This window comes from Rhinolophus sinicus, chromosome 8, assembly GCF_057876585.1.
Source record: "Rhinolophus sinicus isolate RSI-liver-muscle chromosome 8, RSI-T2T, whole genome shotgun sequence".
Taxonomy (NCBI): Eukaryota; Metazoa; Chordata; class Mammalia; order Chiroptera; family Rhinolophidae; genus Rhinolophus; species Rhinolophus sinicus.
The window spans coordinates 62,124,564-62,148,573 of record NC_142508.1 but is presented as its reverse complement, the minus strand read 5'-3'; the positions used below and the strand labels follow the sequence as shown (position 1 = coordinate 62,148,573).

Genomic DNA, 24,010 nt, shown 5'->3' with positions numbered 1-24,010 from the left:
TTGTTCCATTTTCTTCTAGCATAAAGTACAGCTGTTAAAAAATCTGATCTCTCATTCCTCTGTAAGTGACCTGTTTTTATTATCCTATCTGGAAACTTTCAGATTCTTCTTTTAATCCCAGATGTTATGAAATGTCACAGTGATATTCTTTGGTAAAGGATTAATATTCATTTATTGTTCTAGATTCTCCATGTACCTTTTCTGTCTTAGACTCTTGTCCTTAAGTTTTGGGAATTGTTCTTGTATAATTTCTTTGATGATTTCATCCTTCCATTTTATCTCTTCTCTCTTTCTAGAATTCCTATTAGTGATGTTGGACCTTCTAGATCAGGGGTCAGCAAAATGTTGGGATTTTTTTTGTAAAAGGCTAGATAGGAAACATTTTAGTCTTTGGGGGCCATATATAGCCTCTGTTCCGTATTCTTTTTTTATATATACAACCTTTCACAAATTTAAAAAGCATTCTTAGCTTAAGGGACATACAAAAACAGACCATGGGCTGGATTTGGCTCAGAGGCCATTAATTGTCAACCTCTTTTAGACAGACATATACTATATCTCTTATTTGGTCTTATATTGTCTATTACTTCTTGCTATAATTTCTGGAAGATATTCTAGATGTTATAGTCTAATTCTTCTATCACATTTTTTTTTCACTTCAGGAATTCTATTTTTAAATTCTAAGAACTCTTATTCTCCAAATGTTCCCTTTGCATAACATCTTCTCAAATCTCTCTGAAGATATAAACTAGAGGTTGGGGGTACTTTATTTGGGGATGGGAGCAGAGCTTGTCAACTAATGGGCTTCACTTTAGGGATACTGGGTGGAGAAGAGAATGGGGAAGTTTAGTCCCTAGGGCTCTCTGGTTTATCCAGAGAACAAACTTCTGATATCCTGCCTGGAGGATAGATGTGATGCTGCTGATATTCTGTGAATTGAGCTTAGGAGGTAGGAGGGAGGTCTCTTCTGGTTGCTGATTTCGTGTAACACCTGTGTCTAAATCCAAAGCCCTGTATACATATCACCCTCTAAATGAACTTTAGGCTGTGGTTTCCTCTATCTGCTAAATAGTTATCTCATTTAGTCATCTGCTTTTTAACTTCCAAAAATCATTGACTTTCTTATTCTTTGGGTCACCTCTTTCATTCTCTTTCTATAGTGGGCTTATATCATTTGTGTGTGTGTGTGGAGGGGGGCTTATATCTTTTTTAAAATTCCTGTACAATCATTTTAATAAGGTCTCACATGTAAACAAAGATAAACATGTGGTCACACCACCATATTTAATCAAGAGACCTATATGTCTTATTTTAAGATCACCTTGGATGAATGGAATGTCACTTACTGAGATCTGGAAGACTAAGTATTCTTTAGAGTGAGTGATCTGAACGAGGATATTCCCTAGGTAAAAGTGGTCCATCACTGACAAGCAAAACCTTCATCATATTGAGTGACACAATCTAGAACATTTTTCACTTACCACTCGGACTCTGGCATAAGTAGAAAGAGCTGACTGTGACCTAACTATTCTACTTTATGCTTTAATCTTTAGTCTACTTCTGTCACATAGGTTGATATTCACATATACATTTGATAGTGCCCTTAATACTAGGGCAAGTGAATATTACTTCGTTGAGTTTGTTTTGCAGTGAGATTTACTTTCAATATTGCTACCATTTTCATAAAGCATATTTTTAGAAGATTGGATGGAGTATTTAAATATCTTGTAGTTCCCTTTATACAAAAATTGTTGTGAGAATCAAAATACTTAACACTTCTGCCTTTAAAAGGAAATTCTGACACGTGCTACCACATGTATGAACCTTGAGGATGTGATGCTAAGTGAAATTAGCCAATGACAGAAAGACAAGTACTGTATGATTCCACCTATATGAGGTACCATGTGTCCCTGAAAATAAGACCTAGCCGGACAATCAGCTCTAATGCGTCTTTTGGAGCAAAAATTAACATAAGACCCGGTATATTATATTAATTATAGTAATTATATTGTATTATATTATATTATATTACATTGTATTATTTTATACCGGGTCTTATGTTACAGTAAAATAAGACTGGGTCTTATTAATTTTTGCTCCAAAAGACACATTAGAGCCGATTGTCCGGCTAGGTCTTATTTTCAGGGAAACATGGTTCTTAAAGTAGTCAAAATCAGAGAAAGAAAGGAGAATGGTGGTTACCAGGGACTGGAGGGAAGGGCATGAGGAGTTATTGTTTAATGGGTATAGAGTTTCAGTTTTCCAAGATGCAAAGAATTCCAGAGATGGATGGTGATGATGGTAGCAGAACATTATTAATATATTTAATACCACTGAATTGTACATGTAAAAACAGTTAAAATGGTAAGTTTTGTGTTACATGTATTTTACTACAACAGAAAAAGACTGGAAAAAATATTTAACACTCAGTTTTATATATCATTATTAAATTCATTCAATAAACACTAATCAAGTGCCTATTATGTACCAGGCACTGTTGCCGGCATTGAAGAGTCAACAGTGAACAAAACAGACACAGTCTCTTCCCTCCTGGAGTTTATATTCTAGCCGAGAAAGATAGATGCTAACCTAATAAGTATATGAAATATAGCAGGGTAAAGGAAGATGAGTGACTGACGAGGGTGCTGTGTTTTAGAGTGATCGGGAAAATCCTCTCTAAATATGTGGCACTTGAGCAGAAACCTGAACACTATTTCTGAAGAGAATTTATAACTGTGAGTTCACCAAATACCGCCCCCTTCCCACCCCCCGCCAAGAACTCTACTTGGTAAAAGCTTTTACATTTCATTGTTCTCACAGTTGATGTTTTCACTATTTGAGTATCCATCTATGCATTCTCCTCTGCTTTTAACCACATGATTTAATCGTTTCTAGTCACATTAATAATTGTTATTTCCTGACATAAACTAAACTTTTCATCCAAAGAACTCAGTGTGCTTAAATTGATGATCTCCCACCTATGAGGATGAGGTATTACAAAGACCTAACTCACAGAAATCTCTGGGGAAATCACACCCATACGTAAGCCCCATAGTTCCCAGTCTAGTTTGTTCCCTAAGACCTGAGTTGCCACACTGCCGTGGGGATTTCAGACTTCTCTGAAAGCACCTCACACACTCTTAAGCACCTTGTAGATTCTTTTTCCTTCAGCATCCTTTTACTACAACTGGCCCCTACGGTGATAACACCACCCCTGGCCACCATTTCCTACCCAGAGAAGGACTTACCTAGCAAAAGATCCACTTGGCAGGCATTTTTCTTTCTTCTTTAGTTGTTTCTAACCCCTTCCAGCATAGGGTAGTGAGTATCTTGTTAATTTGGGGCACTGAGAAGAGTTGGCTGTTGGTGACAGTGGCCATGAAACTAACTTAATGTGTCCTTTGTCCTGTGAACTCCTAGATGGCATTGCTCCTGCTATAGTGGGAACGACTTCACCTCCTCAGCACTCTTTGTGTTGCTTTGGGTCAACCAGTGGGAGACTCAGTAACCATGGGAGTAAAATTTTCCCTGGTTTTCTCACAGGCTGTCAGTCTTTGTTAGATCAGAGAAGGCTGAAAAATGAATTCTTTTTTGTCCCTGTCCAAACATGGCAGCTGTTTAATTTCAATTAGCAAAGCTTGAAAAAGAATATTCTGGCAGGAGTAATTACAGCGGGAGGGGTTCCTTGCTCACTGCCACTCCTCCGGGTGGAGGAGCCGCAGTTTGCCCCCGCAGGCCTCTGAAGTTTGGGTTCTAGGGAATTCCGCAGCCTGGGCCTTTGATGTAGCTCCCTTTTCAAACAAGTGACAGCACAGGAAGCACAAGCCTCCAGGAAGGATTCATTTAACTTTTTAAAGTCTGAAAATTAGCTGTGCAGATCAGACTTGTCTGCACCCAACCGCCAACTTGTTCCCTTCAAGCCCTTGCTTTTTCCTCTCTGTCAATAGTCGGCTTTCAAAGCTCCTCCCCCTCTCCTGCTGGGGAAGGCCAACCCCTCTTTCCTCTATCAAACAAGTATTTGTTCTGGTTGACACATTAGAATCTCTACCAAGAAGCAAAGCAACCCCCTACCTGCAACTTCTTAAGTTTCATTGCATCAGTCAGGGTCCCAGCAGGAAACAGAATTCACTCCTAATGGTACAGATGAAGGGAATTTAAGGAAGGGGCTACTGACAGAGGAGGGGATGGGATTAAGAAAACAGACAGGAAAAGGTGAGGTGCCCAGAGACTAACAACAGTGGGAAGCTGTTACTGCCCCAGGGAGGAAGGGACGAGGGAGGAACTAAGTGTCACCAGAGCCAGTGAGAACTGGGAGAGTGGCCCAGCAGAAACTGGAGTCTTGGAAGGATGTGGAGAGGCTGAAGCAGGGAAGGAATGCCCTCCTGGCCCCCAGCCTCCTGCATGTGCCTCTAGGACAGTTAATTGTCGCTTCTTGTGCATGGGTCTTATTTCCCCAGCTTGTATGTAGTCATAGTCAGCGTGAGGACTTATATTATGTCTGCTATTTTTTCTGTGTCCCCTGGGTCTTAACCTAACACTGAGTACATAGGTGCTCAATAAATGCTCTTGTTAGATTATTTAAGTATAATTATTATAGTATAAAAAATATAATTGAGAAAAGAGGTAACACTATATATTATCATATCATATGTATAATGTATAGTGGCATCTCTTTTTTCTTTTTGGGGATGGATCTATATATATGGATATGGATATTTATATATACATATATACATTTCAATTGCAATGTAATTGACATGCAACATTGTGTAAGTGTAAGGTGTACAATGTATCGATACATTTGTATGTTGCGATATGATCACCACCATAGCATTACCTAGCACCTCCATCATGTCCCGTAATTATGGTGAGAACATTTAAGATCTAGTTTCTTAGCAACTTTGAAGTATATAATACGGTATTGTCAACTATAATCTCTTAACTTCAATTATATTTCTATGCTGTACTAATTAATTATACTGAAATAATCTAACAAGAGCCTTTATTGAGCACCTATGTGTAATTGGATGGTAATATACACATAGAGTGACAATTCTGAAAATATGTGTGGGGTATCATTGTAAATCAAAGAGTGGGTCTCACTTGGAAATACAGAGAGGACTTCCTGTTAAATAACCTGTTTGGCCAGGTACACTATGCACATGACTCTCTGGGCACAGGCACATTTAAGAGGTATTTACATGGTCTTTTTTAAGAGGTTAAGTGATGACAAGAGAAATGTGGTTCCCAGGAAGAAGGCTCCCCAGGCTGAATGCCCATGCCCAGCTGGCTGCGTGGGATCTATTTAGGAGCAGAGGTGTGTGGGAAAGGGGCGGTACTGGTGAAACACAGAACTAGGATTCTAGCAAATGGTCTGCAAGCTCAAAAAAGACTTTGTCACCATTGACCCTTAAGGTTTTGCAATCTTGAATCCTCCCTTGTGAGCATTGCACTTTCTCTCGTGCTAGAACACTGATTAGATGGGGAATGGTGCAGGGACATGTCACTGTGCCACAGCAGACTTGCCACCTGGTCCAGCTGACAAAACTGCAGTCTCCTTTGCTCCTTTGGACGCATCTGGCACCAATGCTTGAGAAATGTGTTTCCTTGCATTTAAGTAAACACTAAGGCAGTTAACGTGCTGTCCAGAAACATGCATTCTGCATCAGTGACAAATAAACTGAAAATAACATAGGACAATTAATTATCTCGATAAGCAGTGTGCACCTTTATCCACAACACATTTTCGATCATAAGCTGGGTTTTTCCTTTGCCCCAGATAATTTCTGAGCTACCTGCATCTGCCAGTGTTGGCATCCCAAAAATGCAAACTAACTTAAACTTACCTTTGGGCAAATATAGTTAGAATGGAAAATTATGGATTCAATTTAATAACCTTTGCAGAGGGTGGGGAATGAAAGAATGAATGTCCGTGTGGATTAGCGAAAAAGAGTCAAATCAAAAGGTCTCCTCCATCGTTTAAAGAAATCTTAGTTGACCTGCTGCCCCTTCTGGTTAGTATGTGATTTTTCTCTTTTTGGCTGTCAACATTCCCAGATAGGTGGATATGTCTTCCTGCCTCTTTTTTCCCACCACACATTCTTTATGTAGCCCCAAAAAAACTGACTTTCACGGCACTCATGATGGTTCATCTTATGTTTCAACTTGACTGGGCCATGGAGTGCCCACACATGTCTGAAAATGTCTGTGAAGGTGTTTCTGGATAAGACTAACATTTGAATGCATGGAATGAGTAAAGCAGATTGCCCTCCCTGATGTGGGTGGGTGGGCCGCATCCAATCAATCAAAGACCTGAAAAGAACAAAAAGTAAGAGGGAACTTCTCCTGCTTGATCTGGGACATTGGTCTTTTACAGCTTTCAACTCAGACTGAAACCTTCACTCTTCTTGGATTTCCTACCACCTGTTAGCCATTTCTCCTCAGTGCTCCCACCTCATCTAAAATGTAGTGTGTCTATCTTCTTTTCTTGAAAATTATCTCTTCCTCCTCTTGATTCTTCCTGTGGCTGAAAACTTCTGTGTCTGCTTCCCCCACCGAAGGATCCAATTAATCACCAAGTCGTGTTGATTTTTCCATTCATTTCCAAACACCCCATTCTTTTCATCACCTCTGCTCAACCCTAGCCCAGCCCTCACCCCCACAAGCGACAGCCTTCTCATTGGCTCTCTGCCTTCAGCCTCTCTTTATTCTCCTTACCCTGCATAGTACTGCCAGATTGAACATAGCAGAACATTGTTTCACCACATCTGTCCCCTCTTCAACCACTTCCAGTGATTCAAGGCAAAGCCCAGACTTCTTTCCTGAGCATCCAAGCATCCCTGCCATCTGACTCACCATTCCAGGCCGGCTGTCAAGGCAAAGTAGAACTTTGGGTTACTTGGAGGCATGATATATAGGACTGCCTTCCTGACACACCCTGTACTCCTTCCAACACTGAAAAATAGAGAAACATATTTTGTATATTTTCCAATTCAAAATCCCCTTTCTATGTACATTTTTTTAAATGTTAAGATTACATGCATTCTGGGTGAAAATATGGTTCACATGATGTTCACTATAAAACCTTTAGGAGCAAAAAACGTCCTCACCTGCTGTGCTGTCATTACTGTTAGCTACAGCCATCATCACTGTGAGTGAGCTGAGAGCAGTGCTTCCGGAGGCAGTGTGGACTCGCAAACCAAAATCCCTGGGTTTGAATCCCAGCTCTACAGGCGATGTGGACTTGGGCCAATCCCTTAACCTCTTGGAGCCTCAGTTTCATCTTCTACAAGATGGAAATAACAGACGTCACAGCCATTGGGCTGGTCTAAGGCTTAAGAGAAAACGGTTCTGAGCCTTAGAACCTTAAATGTGCATAATAAAGGTTCTGAGTTTTAACCACATGGTGACTGGTGGTGAGCTGTCAGTGCAGTACTGGAATGACCCCAGGGACTGCCCTCCTGGAATGGCCATGAGTGAGTGAGCAACCTGCTGCTCCCCTGCCCTTGGCTCACCCTCCAAAGTTATAAATAGGTGCAGGTCACCAAGGCCCCCTGCCTGGAGGTGCCTCTAGTTCTATTTGTCAGACACTCTGTGAGGACTAGTACATCATCTAGTGCATCGTCTCATATCAACCTTTCAACAACCCGTAAAATGAAACAGGCTCGGTGAGACTAAGTAATTTGCCTAAGGCTACACAGCTAGAATTTAAGCTCAGATCGAGCTGTGCTTTTTTCTTGTGGCTCTAGTTTTGTCCTCTCTCTTCCATACCTTCCAAGTCACTCTCATTCACTTCCTTATACCCCCACTCCGTCTTCCAACAGCAAGCAGTCATCTAGTCAGGGCATTCATTCATTTTTAGTTGATCTGAACTGAGGCAAAGCAAAGCAGTGAGATTTCTTTTCTGGCTCTCAGGTTGTTGTCATTGGAGCTTTCCCTCTTCGTAAACAGTGGACCTAGAGCAGTGGAGAAGGAAGAGACTGAGGTCCCCAGAGCACCTGGTGCTTCTAAAGCTCACCTGCTTCTGTTTTGCCATATAGGGCATGAAGGGTGAGGGGCTGAGCTACCCCATGGCTCCTGCTTAATTGTTCTTATGCCAGCTAGGCTCAGAGAAGATACAGAAAAACATCATTGGACTTAAGTGTTAAGTTACAAGTCAGAGCAGTCTTCCTGGCTGTACAGTTGTCCTCAATGAAGTCACCACCATGGCTGGAAGGTGGATAAGAATTCTGTACCTGGGAATCGTACTTCCCTTTCTTGTTGCTCAAATGCATGACTATCCCAACATTAGCAAGTGGGAAGGGTTTATAATCCTCCCCCACAGTGTCACCAGGGCAGGTAATGCAGTCTGTGGAAGCCTGTTTCTTATATGTGCCTCCGATCGTTCTTTTGTCATTAACGATTTAGTCAGATCAAGATCAAGGAGGCTGAGGTAACAAACCCTGAAATCTCGTGGCCTAATACAACAAAAGCGTTTTCTTGTTCATGCAAAGTCTGAACACGGGGGGGTTCTCTGTGCAGTGCCTCAGGGACTCTGGCTCCCTCCATTTGGGCCATTGCCATCTCAACAGGAGGCTTCCAGAGTGACTGTGACAGAGAAGAAGAGAGCACATAGGTAGCACACTGACTCTTAAACACCTGGGCCTGGGAATGGCACATGTCACTTCCACATATACTTCAGTGTCTTGAACTAGTCACGTGGTCCTGCCTAACTGCAGAGGGGCAAAGGAATGTCATCTTACTGAGAGACTAGGAAGGAGAGAAGAACCACATATGCAAGCACACTAGTAATCTCTACCTTAATGTTTACATAGGAAACTACCAGAAACGTAAAAAACAGAGTTCCCCAAACTTGTCCTGATGAGAATACACTTTTTTATTAACTATTTTAACTATAAAAGAAATACATCTTCATGGTAAAAATAATTCAGAATGCACAGGAAGGTAATGGGTGAAAAGTAGAATTTCCCCCTGCTATCTTAGTATTGCCCTTTCCCTCCAGGTCCTTCCCAGAAGTTTCTTGAATATCCTTCCTGTTATTGTTTTTTACTCAATAATTTGCCTTAGATAGCTTCTCATATCAAAACACGAAGAGCTACCACCTTCCTTTAATGGCATACATGGGTTTAGTATAAATGGCCCCATCAGTCTCTATTAATGGGTATTTAGGTTGTTTCCCATTTCTTAGTATGATAAACAATGCTGTTTTGCATAGTTTAGTGGATGTAGTACATCCTCAGATAAATTTCTATGTGCGAAATGCAGTGGCTGTGTGCTACGACAGCCCTGTACTTCAGTGGTGCGAGAGTCAGGAAGCCTCATTTGCTTCTGAAATTTGAAATTTGAAAGTTAGTCCCAGGTTGTAAAGTCCCCCCATGAAGCTTCTGGGTCTCTGTCCTTCTTCTAATCTTTAAGTTCTTGGTCCTGGGGCAGGAAGGCAAACTCCCAATCCATAAATACCAGGGATGACATTCTAGAGTGTTCTGGCCTGTGGTGACGGAATGAATAGTTAATACAGAGAGGTCCATGTGCCAGTCAGGATAGCACCGTGTTTCCCCGAAAATAAGACCTAGCTGAACAATCAATCAGCTCTAATGCGTCTTTTGGAGCAAAAATTAATATAAGACCAGGTATTATATTATTATATTATATTATATTATATTATATTATATTATATTATATTATATTATATTATATTATATTATATTATATTATATTATATTATATCATACCCGGTCGTATATTATAGCAAAAAAAGACCGGTCTTATATTAATTTTTGCTCTAAAAGACATATTAGAACTGACGGTCTGGCTAGATCTTATTTTTGGGGAAACACTGTATATACTCTGACGTTGTGCTTTCCATTATGGCAGCCACTAGCCACTGTGGCTCCTGAAATTGAAATTAATTAAAATTAAACAGAATTTTTAAATTCAGTTCTTCAACCTCACTAGCCACATTTCAAGTGCTCGACAGTCACACTGGACAGTTCAGATCTAGAGCATTTTCATTATCATGGAAAGTTCCATTGGGCAGCGCTGCTGCTCTGATGCCATCCTTTAAACTGGCATGAGGTCTTTGAAAGGCCCACAACTCCCATGAAGGCAAATGATGGGAAATCGTAGATCAGGCCCTACTATGTGTTGGGAGCATAGTCCCGTGTGCCTCTCTCCTCTGTTCTTCCATTCCTGTCGTGACTATTATGTGCGTATACATACAAGGTACTCCAGGTGTTGGGATTCTCAGGATCTGCTGAAATGATTCAGTCTCTGCTCCTGCTCTTCAAGGACATAAGTAATGTCTTAAGTAACTATAAGAATGGAAAGTGGTCATTTCCTAAGAAACGTATGCTGGGTGCTCATGGAGTTCAGAGAAGCAACAACTGCTTCCAGCTGGGGGTGGGACGGGGAAGGTATGGCTCTCAAAGGAGCGGGAATGTGAAGGTGAAGGAAAGACTGTCCCAGGCAGAAGGGTGTGAGCAGAGAGCAGAAGCAGGCAGGTTCTTCCCTGGGGGAACAGTGGTCCTCCTCCCTCCTGGCCTCCTGCCTGCAGCCCGGTACGGGACCCCTGCCAGCTGGCTGATTACCCTGCCATGCATGGGGGATGAATCTCTAGCCCAACTGCCCTCTGTTTTGATTAAGGGTCAGTCATAGAGAAGAGAATTCACTCTGGCCAGTTAAAGGAGGGTATTAAATGACTTACAAAATTACCAGGAAAGCTGAAAAAAAAAAAAAACACTGGCACTAGGTGGAACTTTCAGGAATGACTCTGAGCACCAGACAGAGCACCAAGAAAACTGAACAACGGACAGACCACCGAGGAAACTGCTGCCAGGTCTGTCATCAGGAAGCCTCCGTGTCAGGAAGCAGCCATCAGAGAATATCCCAACATACCCATGATGGTGCTGCCAGAGAAAGCGTGGCCCCAGAAGACGTGGTTCCACCCCACTGTCACCGTCCTCATTTCATGCAGGTACATCTAACTGGCAGAACGTCGATTACATCCAGACCCCTAGGTGCAAAAGCACCTTGTAAATAAAAGAGAGTATGGAAAGTAATTGTTGGTAGCTGTCCGGGCTCCAAAGTATAGGCAGGAACGTTGGAAGAAGTGGGAATCCATTCGTCCTCCAACCTCATCCCCCAGGGATGGGAGACTGAATGCCCAGTCATACTCCAGAGTGATCAGAGCTACCTTCAAAGGTCAGAACCTGAGACCTTTGGGAAGACTGCTAAGAGCAGAGAGCAGCAGAAAGCACTCATGTAATCACATTAACAACAGAGAAAAATCTGGAAAATATTGTAAGGCGCCTGGGTGTCCTTTGTAAATCGAGTTCTAGAAGAGTGCAACCTCTTTGCTTGGATGCAGCCACTGTGATTCCTGGCTTTTTGCAAAGGACTGCAGGAACCAGGAGGACAGCATCCCACCCACCCACCCACGGATGAAGACGGAGGGAGGCTATTTTGAGGGTGAATTTCCAACTCTGCAAAATTCCAAGAGGACCTTGGCACCCAGCTCCTGGTTTTATTTGTCATGTCAGTGTCTGCTGAGGAAAGCAAGCAGCAGGTAACTGTACAACACACCTGTATATAGCAGCTGTTTGATGTTAGCAGGCTTTGATCGTCAGTCAAGCAATTTGCTTAGGATTTGGAAACAAAGGAAGGAGACTGTCAAGAGCTGGAGGAGCAGGTGACATGCAGCATGCCTATATGCTCCCAGCAGTCAGGAGGAGAATGTGTGAGCCAGAGATTGGCACTGGAGGTAGTGCACTTTGGGGAAGTGACAGCCTCCTACAGGGAAGTAATGGGATCTCTGCAATCAAGTGCCAACTCCCCATCCCAATAAAGCCTTGATGTTACTAATGACCATGCTGCTAGTAAACAATGTGTCAGGATGGGACCTAGGGGAGGAAAAATGCATGGTTCTTAGCGTGGTTAGAGAAAAAGATCAGTAAGGACTCCAGAAAGATGCTGGCCAGAATGGTTTATAATTTGGAGTGACTGATTTATTATTAAGGAATGTCTGGATCTTCCTGTCCTTCAAGATCCAGCTCAAGTCCCGTATGAACTCACTCATTCATTCATTCATTCATTCAAGGGTATCTACTCAGCCACTCTACCTTCAGAGCACAAGATTTACAACACACCGTGCTAGTCAGGGTGTCCATAGGCAGCTGAGTGAAAGAGACCATCTTCTCTAAAGCAGCTTCTCGGGGGTGGCCAGTTAGCTCAGTTGGTTAGAGCATGTGCTACCGTGTTTCCCCGAAAATAAGACCTAGCCGGACCATCAGCTCTAATGCGTCTTTTGGAGCAAAAATTAGTATAAGACCCAGTCTTATTTTACCATAAGACCTTATATAATATAATAGATATTATATAATATTATATAATTATATAATATATAATATATAAATATATAATATATAATACATTATAATATATAATATATATTATATATCTTATATATATAAGATATATAATATATAAGATATATAATATATAATATATATAATATATTATATATTATATATATATATATATATAAGATATATAATATATCTTATATAATATATATTATATATTATATTATATAATGTATATTATATAACATGGTCTTGTATGATATGATATGATATAATATAATATAATATAATGTAATATAATATAATGTAATACCAGGTATTATATTAATTTTTGCTCCAAAGGATGCATTAGAGCTGATGATCTGTCTAGGTCTTATTTTCAGGGAAACAGGGTAATAACTCCAAGGTTGCCAATTTGATTCCCGCATGGGCCACTGTGAGCTGAGCCCTCCTTAAAATAAATTAAATAAATAAATAAAGCAGCTTCTCACTAGTAGGGAGATAAGACATGAATAAATTACTACAAGGTAGCAGGTGAAATAATGTGATGTGAAAACTCCAGAATGGGAGCGTGAACTTCAGTTTTCTGAAGGGATGAGGAAGGGTCAGGGAGGCCTTCCTGGAGGAAGCAACCTCTTTCAAAACCTTCATGAGTACCCCATCCTTGGGTGTTCAGTCCCCCTGAACAACCAGGGTACTCTGCCACTTGGCCAGCACCTACCTTGTAGAGTTAGTGGTCTTTCAATATGTCTAGTCTTCTGACCTAAATAATGAGCTTTGAAAGTATTTTTTAGTGACTTAAGATAATGTATGTAAAGAAGGTTGTCCAGCCACATAGTAGGTAATTGACAAATATTAGTCCCTTTCTGGGATGGAAATGGGCCCAGAGGGAAAGGGTAATGCTGTGGTTGAATATAAACTTTCTTAGAAAAACAGTACAAACCCTTAACCAGCTTCAGTGTTAAAGGATTGGTATTAGCAGCTTTGCTTGAATTCTTTATTAGCATTTGTTTTAGAGCCAGGCCCTTCTGTATTCTGGAAAAGTGTTTGCCATCATGTTAGGGAGAATTACTCTGAAAATTGCTGTTTGTTTCTAACTATGATATTTAGAAGGGGCACGCGTGATTCTAATTGAATGAAAAACCAGATGTAATGTGGGAAGTGTTGAAGATCTTTCTATAGTTGTTGGGAATGAGAAGTAGCTATAATGAAAATGTGGACACGGTGCCTATAACTTTAACACCTCTCAAACTCCAATTTAACTTTAAATCCAAAATGCCTTGTTCTAAGGGTAGTTGTTCACCATAACATTAGGAACTCAAATTAGCATCTCTTCACCATCTCAAGGGACAGCCTGAGCACTGAAGACACAGAGCCAAATGTTAGCTTTCCCATCAGATAGCTCCAGGTCAGTGTTGAAGCAGTGCTGGGAAAATATCTGGAAAAACAATAATGTATTCACGAATTAGGATTCTGTGACAATCTGGGGAACTCTGTGAATCTGTCCCACAGGTGAAACAATAGGGGGAAAGCAGTTAGTGGACAGTTGTCCACACACAGAGAGTCATAATTCAACTAAAGCACCCAGGGACCCCACGAAGGACAATCTCTGTATGTGTCACCAGCAGCGTGCAGAATTGGGCCCACAGGCTCCCTGCCTTCTCCCCAGGCAGCCTGCTATCCCCCAGGGCCAGAGAGAATGCCCACCTGAGCTGTTTCCTGCAGGCAGAGTCCATCACTAAGTGGATTGCTGCCTTGCCCACCCAGGATGGAGGATGCGGGTAGGAGAGTACTGGATAGCATGGCACATTCTGGATGTGCCCCTGACATTCCAGGTTTGCCACTAAAGCTAAAACCCTGTGCTGCCAGAATACAAGAGGGTCAGAAGCAGGTCCCACACACTGCTGAAACAAAAACACACCTAACACTACCTGCTTTGCAATGCCCACTTATTTTTGTCAATTCAGTATTCTCATTTGAGCAATGCTCTCAGATGTAGAAACATTTGTATCATAGGAGACTGTAAAACTCCTTAATCCTTAAAAAATGTAGTTGTGAGGTTTTCTTCCTAGGTAGGCAGATGAATTGGCTTAAATAAAGGAAAATGGTGCTGTGGTCAGAGAAAAATGGGCTCTGGGAACGCGTGGCCTGAGCTCACATGCTGGCTCTGCCGCTTATTAGTGTGTGACCTCAGATGACTTTCTTAGTCTCCCAGTTTCCTCATCTATAAAATGAGGTTGTGCCTACTTCCTAGGGTAATGGTGAGGATTACATGAGTTAAAATTTATAAAGTGTTTAGAATTGTGCCTGGCCCGTGGTAAGCACCATGGAAGAGTTAACTATTACTACTACTACTTCTGTTGTTGTCGTCATCTTCTGGTTCCTTTAGACAATGGAGTTTGCAATCCCTGGCCTAGAGCAGGTGCTCTCAACTGGGGACAATTTTGCCCACAAGGAGACATTTGGCAATGTCTGGAGACATTTCATTGTCATGAGTTGGGAGGGGGTGCAAATGGCTTCTAAGGGGTAGAGGTAAGGAATGCAGCTAAACATCTTATGATGCACAGGACATCCCTCCACAACAAAGAATCACCTGGCCCAAAATGTCAACTGTGCTACGGCTGAGAAACCTTCACCTACATGCACCACGTATGCACATCACGCTGAGGTGTATTGCAAGTCCCTTCTGCAGTCAGGTCTCCCAGACTTCTCTCTACTCCTCCCCTCCTTCCCCTTCCCTTTCACTCTTCCCAAGTTTGAAGGAATGTATTTTAGGTCCTCATTCTTTTGCCTTCATATTGCTTCAGAACACTGGACCTGTGCTCCCAAAAGCCCTCTGCCAAATTGAGGGGAGGCCACCTCCGGCATTGGGACAGGACCGCTCCTGCCCATTCGTTGTTGGTTGTTTAGCATCCTTAAGAACAAAATGCCAACAATACCTCCCATTCACTTAAACTACTAATAAAACCCATGGCGTACATTTCCAGCGTTTAGAGCTGCTAATATCCCATCAGAACCATTACCCTAAGAATTTAAGCTTTAGTGATAAGAAAGCCATAAAGACCTTCACCTTGCCTTGCCGCATGCTCCTCCAGAGGCAGTGACCAATCAAACTACTTGTTTGTGGGAAGAGAAGGAAAAGAGGAAAATAAAGGAAAAATAGATTGACATATCTAAATAGTATCCAACCACATTCAGGTTACTTTCTGTAATAGATATTCCTAGGCAAGGATCCATGGAAACTTGGAAAAGCACAGAGATTCTTTTTCCTATCAGCCAAATTGTCATCATGCTGGTTTTTCATGGAGCCATTTCCATGAAGCCTCATCCCAACAGCCAGTGTTAGAACTCTGGTTTTTATATTGCTCGATAATATACGCATATTTACCAGACATCCCTAACTCTCAACCCATCCCTGATACCGTCTCTATACCACCAAGGACAGGGTAGGGAAGACAGTACAGACAGAGGGAAGCACAGGGAGGGACAATGAAGTCTGTTTCTCTTGTTACTCAGTAGCTGAAGATGCAATAAACAGTGTGCATTTCGGCAGAGTCAACATCACTACATGAAACCTTAAATGCCACCATCACTCTGAGTCCCACTACTTCTTAGGCAGACTTGTAGAGTAAGCTTCTTGCAAAGGAGAACGATACCTGCCTTTTCATTTGCCACCAAGATTCACACCTCCCAAAAGAGAAAATTGAATTGGGCTGCATTGCCTCTATTCAATCTGGAAAACTCTAGTGAACAGAATCCACACCAAATTTGTTCAGAGGCAGCTGGCCCCTTCTGCTCAACCCAGAGATGACTGCACTTTGCTCAGGCACCAACCCCCATCCATTCACCCATGGGGTGGTTCTTTCCAAACATAAGATTATAGCCAGTTGTGTGGGAAGGAGCCTCTCTGGGCCATTTCTCTCCAAAAGCGTAGGCCGTCAGGCCCTCAGACTGTCCAGTATCCCACAGGTGGTGGAAATAGCATCAGGTGTCCTAAGATCCAGATCTTGTCCTTACTCTGTGTGACTTTGTCCTAGCCCTTACTTTTCTAGATCTTAATTTTCTCCTCTGTAAAATGCACCCCACCTACCTCATAGGGTTGCCATGCGATTCAAATAAGGTAATAGTTATGAAAGTACTTTGAAAGGCTATAAGAACTGTAATAATGTTATTCCTTGACTATAGATTAACGAACATAATAAAATTGCTATTGCAGATATTAGCATAATAGCACAGATTGCTTCTTCCCTTTAATGAAATTCATCAGGGATAAAATGCTCAGGCTTTTTTCTGACATTTCTCTCGCCATCTTTTTTTGGTAGGAGGCGATGAGGCTCATTGGCCCCCAGCCACATACTGCTGTATGGGTTAAAGTTCTAGAAGGCCTCTCTGTCTAAAGGAACTTGGGTTAGATTAGACAACCTCGTAGAACTTTCCAAGGCTCCAATTGCCTGAATAGCTCTAGCAAGAGGGTCAGGAAATGCAGTCATGCACCACAGAATGACGCCATTTCTGTTGAGAAAGGTCTGCCCATACGATGGTGGTCCCATAGATGTAGTGGAGCTGAAAATTTTCTATCACCTAATGGCATTGAAGCTGTTGTCGTGTCATAGCGCAACACATTCTCACGTGTCTGTGGTGATGCTGGTATAACCTACTGCGCTGCCAGGTGAATGAAAGCATAGCACATACAATTACAGTAGCAGGCTAGACCATCCAGGTTTGTGTAAGCGTGCTGTATGACGCTCGCACAGTGACAAAATTACCTAACGACTCACTTCCCAGAACGTGTCCCTGTCGTTAAGCATGACTATTTTAAACTAGTAAGTGTGAAAATGATGCCCTCCTATAAATCGAACCCACTTTGATTAGAAAACATGTTCAGTTTTGTGACTAGCTGGACCATTTGCCAATTAAAAGGACACCGCATCCCTTTCCTAGCCAGGGGGGCTTGGGCTGCTTTAAAGTCCCTGAGGAGGCTGGCGGGCTGACTCCAGCTGAGCACACACTGCTACCCTGCCCTGTGCTAGGGCAGGTGTGGGGCGAGGCTGTTTGGCAAAGGCCTTCCAGAGGCTCTGTTGCAGCAGGGTGGGTACAGAGCCCTGTGGGCTACCAGCATCTTGGCATGTGGTTTTCTCTGTCCCTATCCAAATGTCACACTTCTGATATAAAATTCATTGCCATGCTTCTCTTCATTTCCTCTCTGGCTGCTTTTCTCTCGCAAGCTCCATGCAGATTTCTGTAGTCACCAGGCTCTCTGTGTAGAGTCAGCAGCGAGCACCAGCAGCCCATCCTAATTTCACGCTGCCATTCCCTCTCTTCTCAGCTCCTCTCCACGTTTCCTATTCCAGCACAGCATTAGAACAATGGCTTAGTACTAGCTGAGTAAGTGATTTGTGACTCCATTTTCCCCCTTTACTAGAAGAACCTGCCGACTAAAGGAAGCCACTGCAGAAACTACCTTTTTTTCTTTTTCTCAAAAGACTTTTTCAATAATTTCCCTATGTTTTTAAGTTTCCTTTTGCTTGACCTTCAACGTGGACTTTCTGAGGGCTGGACTCTGCCTTGTCTTCATTTAGTTATTAGAGCAGGTTTCCCATCTTTTTAAAAGTGACATTCACAAAGGGGGAGGTCAGTGGAGAGCTGGGGCCACAAAAAGACTCAGCCAAAGAGGATGCTGCCTGCTGCCTGGGAACACAGGCCGACTGTGGACAACACCTGAACCAACAGGGAGAGGTGACCTTGGGTTGGAGACAAAGGGCTGCCCGGAAGCATGCCTCTTAGTTCCTGCAGCAACACAGCAACTCACCCTGGGAAGAGCAAGTGTGTGGAAAACAAAGGCTCTTTCGGCATCTCTGATACCATCTTTGGAAATGAATAAGACAAATAACGTAGAAAGGGCAGGGGAGATCGATGACACTGCTAACTTGAGACTGTCCGTATGAGATACTCTGATTTATCCGCCTTCATAAGAGCGGAGAAGCTCTCAAAATGAATGTTGTGTGCTGGGCGGCTGGACCTCCTGCTAATCTGTGTTGCTCCCCTGGTTTGGGGCGGGGGGGGGGGGGGGGGTGCAGACCAGGGGGGGGGACGGTGACAGTGCGTTGCTCCTTCTTCCGATGGGGCTGTTAATTGTGGCGTTCTAAGGCACAGCCCAAAGCCGCTGGGAATTATATTTCAGAACAGGTTTGGGGTGAGGGGAAGGAAAAAAAAAAACTATTGCTGAGAATGGAGCCCTGTCAATTTTTTTTTTTTACCGGTATTGTCATGAAAGCTGCATTCCTTGTATTAGTAGAATGGAGTCAGAGAAACTGTGCAGCCATTCGGAAAGGAGGAGGGGAGTTCTCCCCAGGGCAGGGGAACATGCGGGATCTGGCAGGGAGAGGGACGCTATTATTAAAAATAAGAACAAGAAAATAGAGCTGTAAAGTGGGCAAGTAGCCGGGCTGAATATTGGTGCTGAACTGTGTCTGTGCACTGGCTGGGGCTGCCTGAGTAAGATTAAAATCTGCAGGGAAATTTTGTTCCTTAGCACTGGCAGAAATTAGGAATAAATTCAATTGCATTCTGCACAATAGCTGGAAGCGATTGAGGTTAAGTGGCCTCACTCTCTGATGTGTTAGTATTACTGAGCACTCTCTGCCCATGTGACTTGGTGCAATCTGCTCTTGGAACACGTCGCCATGGCAACTGATGATTTCTATTACAGTACTTTCAAGTTCACATTCTAGGCCTGTCATACGCTTGGAAATTTCCAGTTAAAATATTTATTTATGAAAAAGGCACACACACACACACACACACACACACACACACAAAGCCACCCCAGACACATGCAGGGATAGAAAACAAAACGACACCCCAACGCAGGATAATTTATCTACATATACACCATGTATCTGCATATATCCGTCTCAGATGAGAAGAGAGTATTACATTTTCACTTAGCTTAGCTGTTGCTACCAAACAAAAAATTCCCCATGGGGTAGCCAACTTTGTTGGGGAGGGGGCAGGTGGAAATCCTACCTACTGTGGTATACGTGCAGGGATAATGTCGGTCTGAGTGCAGAATGACAGAAGTGGCCTGACAAATCCGCAGATCAGAGTTACCACTTGGCTTACTGAGGCACTAGGTTCCAATTTCAGCTTCCCACTAAGGTTCTGCATCGTTTTACAATAGGCAGCCGTCAGCTGGGAAAGAGCTGCACTCACCCTTCAGCAACAAGGAAGGGGTAGGGGGATTTCTCATTGGTGGGTCAATATTCTGGGGTCTGCAGGAATTCTTAAGCTGACCCCAGTAGGGGAGGAGGGCATCCTGGGACATTACATGGCAGACTGGTCTCTGCTAGAAGCCATAACTGAGTTCCATAACAGAAGCCTCTGTGGCTTTCTGAGTACCCCTCCCAGGCACTGGCCATGTTGCCCCAGGGACCTCCAGCCCGTTCAGCAAGACTACTGTTTAGGCTCGTAAGTACCCATTGGCTTCTCCCCAGAGAAAGACAGTCAAGGGTTAAACTAATCCTTTCCTGAGAAAGAAAGCATTGTTTCTCCACTGGCCACGCACTGTACAGGGAGGGGTTGCTAACAAGGCCTTCTGGCTTTGTCTACTTTTTCCCCTTAGTCAAGCACATTAAATATGTTAATAAAAGATTCCCCAGTGCTTTCTCTATCAGAAGCTTCCAGGTGGTTGCAATGACCCTAGGTGCCCAATTACCTGGTGGTGAAGGCATCCCGTGACTCATAGATGGTTCTGTCTCTAGCTATTAAAATATCCAATTTTTTTTTTCTTTTTTGCATTGTGGCTTCTGCTGTGTCTGATTGGAATTGTATCCTGGTTCATAGCTAGAACCCATTTGTTTAGTGGGGCAGTGTTTTCTGACCTTGTCTGAGCATAAGAGTCACTGGGCTGCTTGTTTAAAATACATGTTCCCAGGAGTACCCCAGACCTACTGAGTCAAATCTCCAGGGGAGAGGCCTGGGAATCCGTATTCTTACAACCAAGCAAATTTGAGTAGAACTGCACTTGGATTGTGGAGCCTATTAGCAATGTTAGAGCAATCTTTCAAAAATTATCCACTGACATCCTCCTATTATCTCTGTATAAGGCACTGAGCCAGAAGTCTTCTGGGAAATTCCTAACCATTATTGGTGTAAAATGTGACAAAAAAGATTGGGCAATATTAAAGAAATGTAAAGAGTGGATTGATGGTTTTGCTTCTGGAGATTCCCCAATGGAAGCATGACTGAATTCAGTCCTGTAAATATGAAAGTATTTTTATGCAACTGAACAGTCGTCCCATGTGTAAGCAAATAACTTCTTCAAACTCAGATTATCCAATATGCCCACCCATAGCTCCAAGAAAGGAGTGTTGTACATGTAGAACAGATTGGGCTGTTTTGAGATAAGGGCTGAATTGCAGGGTTAAATATTTAGTCCCACTCAGCAGCTTTGTCTATGAGGATTTACAAGACAGGTGTTATGTTTACAGATTGCTGACTGGGCATGTGAAAAGATAGGGGCGGTAGCATAAAAGATGGGAGCACTGAAGCCAGAGACCTGGCTAGGGAGGTGTATGTTCTGTATTCAGCAGAGAAGACACTAGGACACTAGGTATAGAAGAAGCCCTTGCACCCAATAGTCCGTATCTCCCTATACTCCTGTCACAAGTGAGTGGTGCCTGGACATTCAACTCTGTTGAGGGACCCTCTGTAAAGACTTTGGTGTCAACACCACTCAAAATGATTGTTCTCCCATATCTGGGGGCAGGAGTGGGGATTGCTGAGCTTTTAGTTGTTCTGTTCATCCAAAAATGTGAGCGGTCATGTAAGGTGAACTGGGCAGCACTTGGAGAAATTAGAGCAGCCATGGTTAGTTCTTGAATCAATTGAAGAGTTCCAGAGAACTACACACACACACACACACACACACACACACACACACACACACACACACACACACTTCTGAGAGATTGAGAGAGAGAAAGAGAGATTGATTTAACATGCTCTTCTAGAGTCTGGACTCATGGGTCCAGAAATTGCTTTTTCAGATTCTGGAGTATATTGCGGACCTGTAGGTCCTCTCCAGCCAAGGAAACTGCAGGACCCCCAGCCCAGAATAGCTGTGGCCAAGCCTAGCTCAGGCTGTCGCCTTTATGTGGGGCAGCAGCGTCACCTAGTGATCCTGTGGTTGAAGTACAAGCTCTTTTCCTGAGAACTGTCCAATCTGGTCAAACGGTAATGAGATCAATTATCCATATTAATGAGTGAGGGTAGTAGTATATATAATCCCAGACTGGAGATGACCCCCAATTCCATTTCTGTTTAGCCTGAAATGCCTTCTGTGACTAAGTGGCATTTGGGTTTTCCATCGAGTAACACAAAAAAGAGTATGATTGAGCTCATGCCTGGTAGGATGGGTGGGGGAGGCAGGAGGAGCTCGCAAGGTTAAGAGGGCTAGGTCCTTGTTCACACAAGGTCCTCCAAGAAGCATGTGCTTAGAGGAGTTAGAGGTGCATGAGATTTCATGGAGTTAACACCTGAAAAAGATAAAGGGGAGAGGCAAGCACGAGTAGGCAAGGAGAGCCTTCGGACAGCCATACAGGTCCAACATCTGTGAAAAGGGGAGGAGGAAGGAAGGAAGATGAGCTAGGAAGAGCCTCCGACTGCAGTGCATCTGGAGAAGGCTTTGGCTAACCCAACAGAGCAATCTGAAGCAAAGATCCAGAAAAGGTGGGCCTGTTACCCACGCTGTGCAGGGCCCTGCACTGTATCATTGACCAAGAGCTACCCTGGAGACACTCACAGCCAGAGGCCTCCCAGCTAGCTGTATTCTTTGGGGCAGATTCTCTCTTGAAGGGAGACCTCAGCAGCATGACTATGTGGATTCTCCGCCACAGACTCAAAAGGAAACTGCCAAGATCACATATTTGCCAGCAGATCCACACACGGACACTATCAAAAACAGAGAATGAAGGAACGCTGTGGACCGATGCGTGTAACTTGATGAGTATAAAACCCAGCACTTGTTTTCATTCCATTAACTAATGTAAACTAGAAAGGGGAACTCCTGAGCAGCCTTTATTAATCTCGCCTTTCTAAACAGCAAGCTGCCTGCCTTGTGTGGTGTGTTCTCTGCCCAGGAAACCAAGTTAAGTGCCAACAACCTGGAACACCAGCCGCACTATAGCTTCTTTGTCGAGGATGGACTTGGGCTCAGAATGTCTGTATCTTTCCCAAGCGTGAACAATGACCTCACATCTGTGCTGACGCTCTCCCTCTTATAAATGGCCTTTGATGCTGCTGACCATGACACACCACTACCCCGGTGATGTGACCTGATCTCTGTATTTAAACACATTAAGGAACTTGCTCAAGTTCAAGGATTTTCAGAAATCCAATTGGGGTGAATTAAGAAACCCAGATAGCACTACAGGCAAAGGCACAAAGTTTTCAAATCACAGTTAAGCCACAAAGGCTCAGGATGCCTTGAATAAAAAATGCAAGGAGCCGCTTGACAAAGAGCCTTGGAAAGATCTAAGGGTGGGGAAAAAAAAAAAAAAAAAAGCCCACTGTGGAAATAGAAAAAGGATGAGAAAGAGCCAAAAAAAAAAAAAAAAATGAATGCACAAACTCTTTCTAAGGCTTGTCAAGGAAAGATAAGGGCAGCAGCAGAGACTGTAGAATGACTCACCACCACCAGAGAGGTTAGAGGCAATGAAAATGGGCTGGGGAGGAAGAAGCTTGGGCAATGAAATGGCTAGACTAATAAATGAGAAGACGAGGGAAACTAATGATGACTCTGAGTGGCAGAGATACTGAGTTGCTCTTTTAAATTGGTCTTTAACAAGAAAAATAAAGGAAGGGAGCATAGGTAATGAGGAAGTAATGAAGACCTTTAAATATAGATGTTGATATAAACCAGGTAAGGGAACAGTTGAAAACATGGTACAATACATAAATCGGCAGGTCCAGATAATGCACATTCCCCAACCTAGAGGGAATTTGTTAATGAACTTGCTGAACTACTGGCCATTATTTTCAAAGGCTACCAGAGACCAGGGATTATAAAATGAATTTTTGACTGTCTTTTACCAAATAAAAAAAAAAAAGTGGCCGCAATAATTACTATGCCTGCCACTATATACTCTCCCCACCTCATGGGAATGTTGTAATGACAAATGAAATTAGAAATATTAAACCACCCGGAGGAAAACATGGGGAGCAGTGTAGGTGGTGTGGTATGTGTGATCCAGGCTGATAGACGAGCTGGGATGAGGAGAGTGAATACAGACATTTGACATTTTGTTCCCTGGAATGCATTTGGGCGTTGTAGAATTGTGTTTTTGTTTTTCAGACTGATACAAAATTAGATTACATTCCCCCAGAGAGCAAGGGAGAGAATGTATTCATAGTAGGTGCCAATCTACTGTTAAATTTGATGTTACATTTTTTAAGGAAAATCCACAGATGGATAATGGAGAGTGTAGGCAGCATCAAGCATCTCCAACTTTTCTCTTTAATAAATAGACAGCAACAAGTTATTCTTTATTTTAATCAAAATGAGTAATAATTATTCTTATAGAAAAAAAACCCAAAAAATACAGAGAAGCAGCAATAATAATAATCACCTAAAATCCTGCCACTGCTTATAA

General features: G+C 42.8%; 1 protein-coding gene and 1 long non-coding RNA gene across 14 annotated transcripts in view; one reads left to right on the top strand and one right to left on the bottom strand.

The window, feature by feature from the left end:
- LOC148757592 (uncharacterized) overlaps positions 1-3,922 on the bottom strand; it is a 36,219-nt gene extending 32,297 nt beyond the window's left edge. The window contains exon 1 of the long non-coding RNA XR_016022049.1: positions 3,249-3,922. This is a non-coding gene — a long non-coding RNA (uncharacterized LOC148757592). The remainder of the gene's footprint in view (positions 1-3,248) is intronic.
- The window catches only part of PMFBP1 (polyamine modulated factor 1 binding protein 1), a 384,114-nt gene that overhangs the window by 297,134 nt on the left and 62,970 nt on the right, over positions 1-24,010 (top strand). The gene's annotated exons all lie outside the window — the stretch shown is intronic.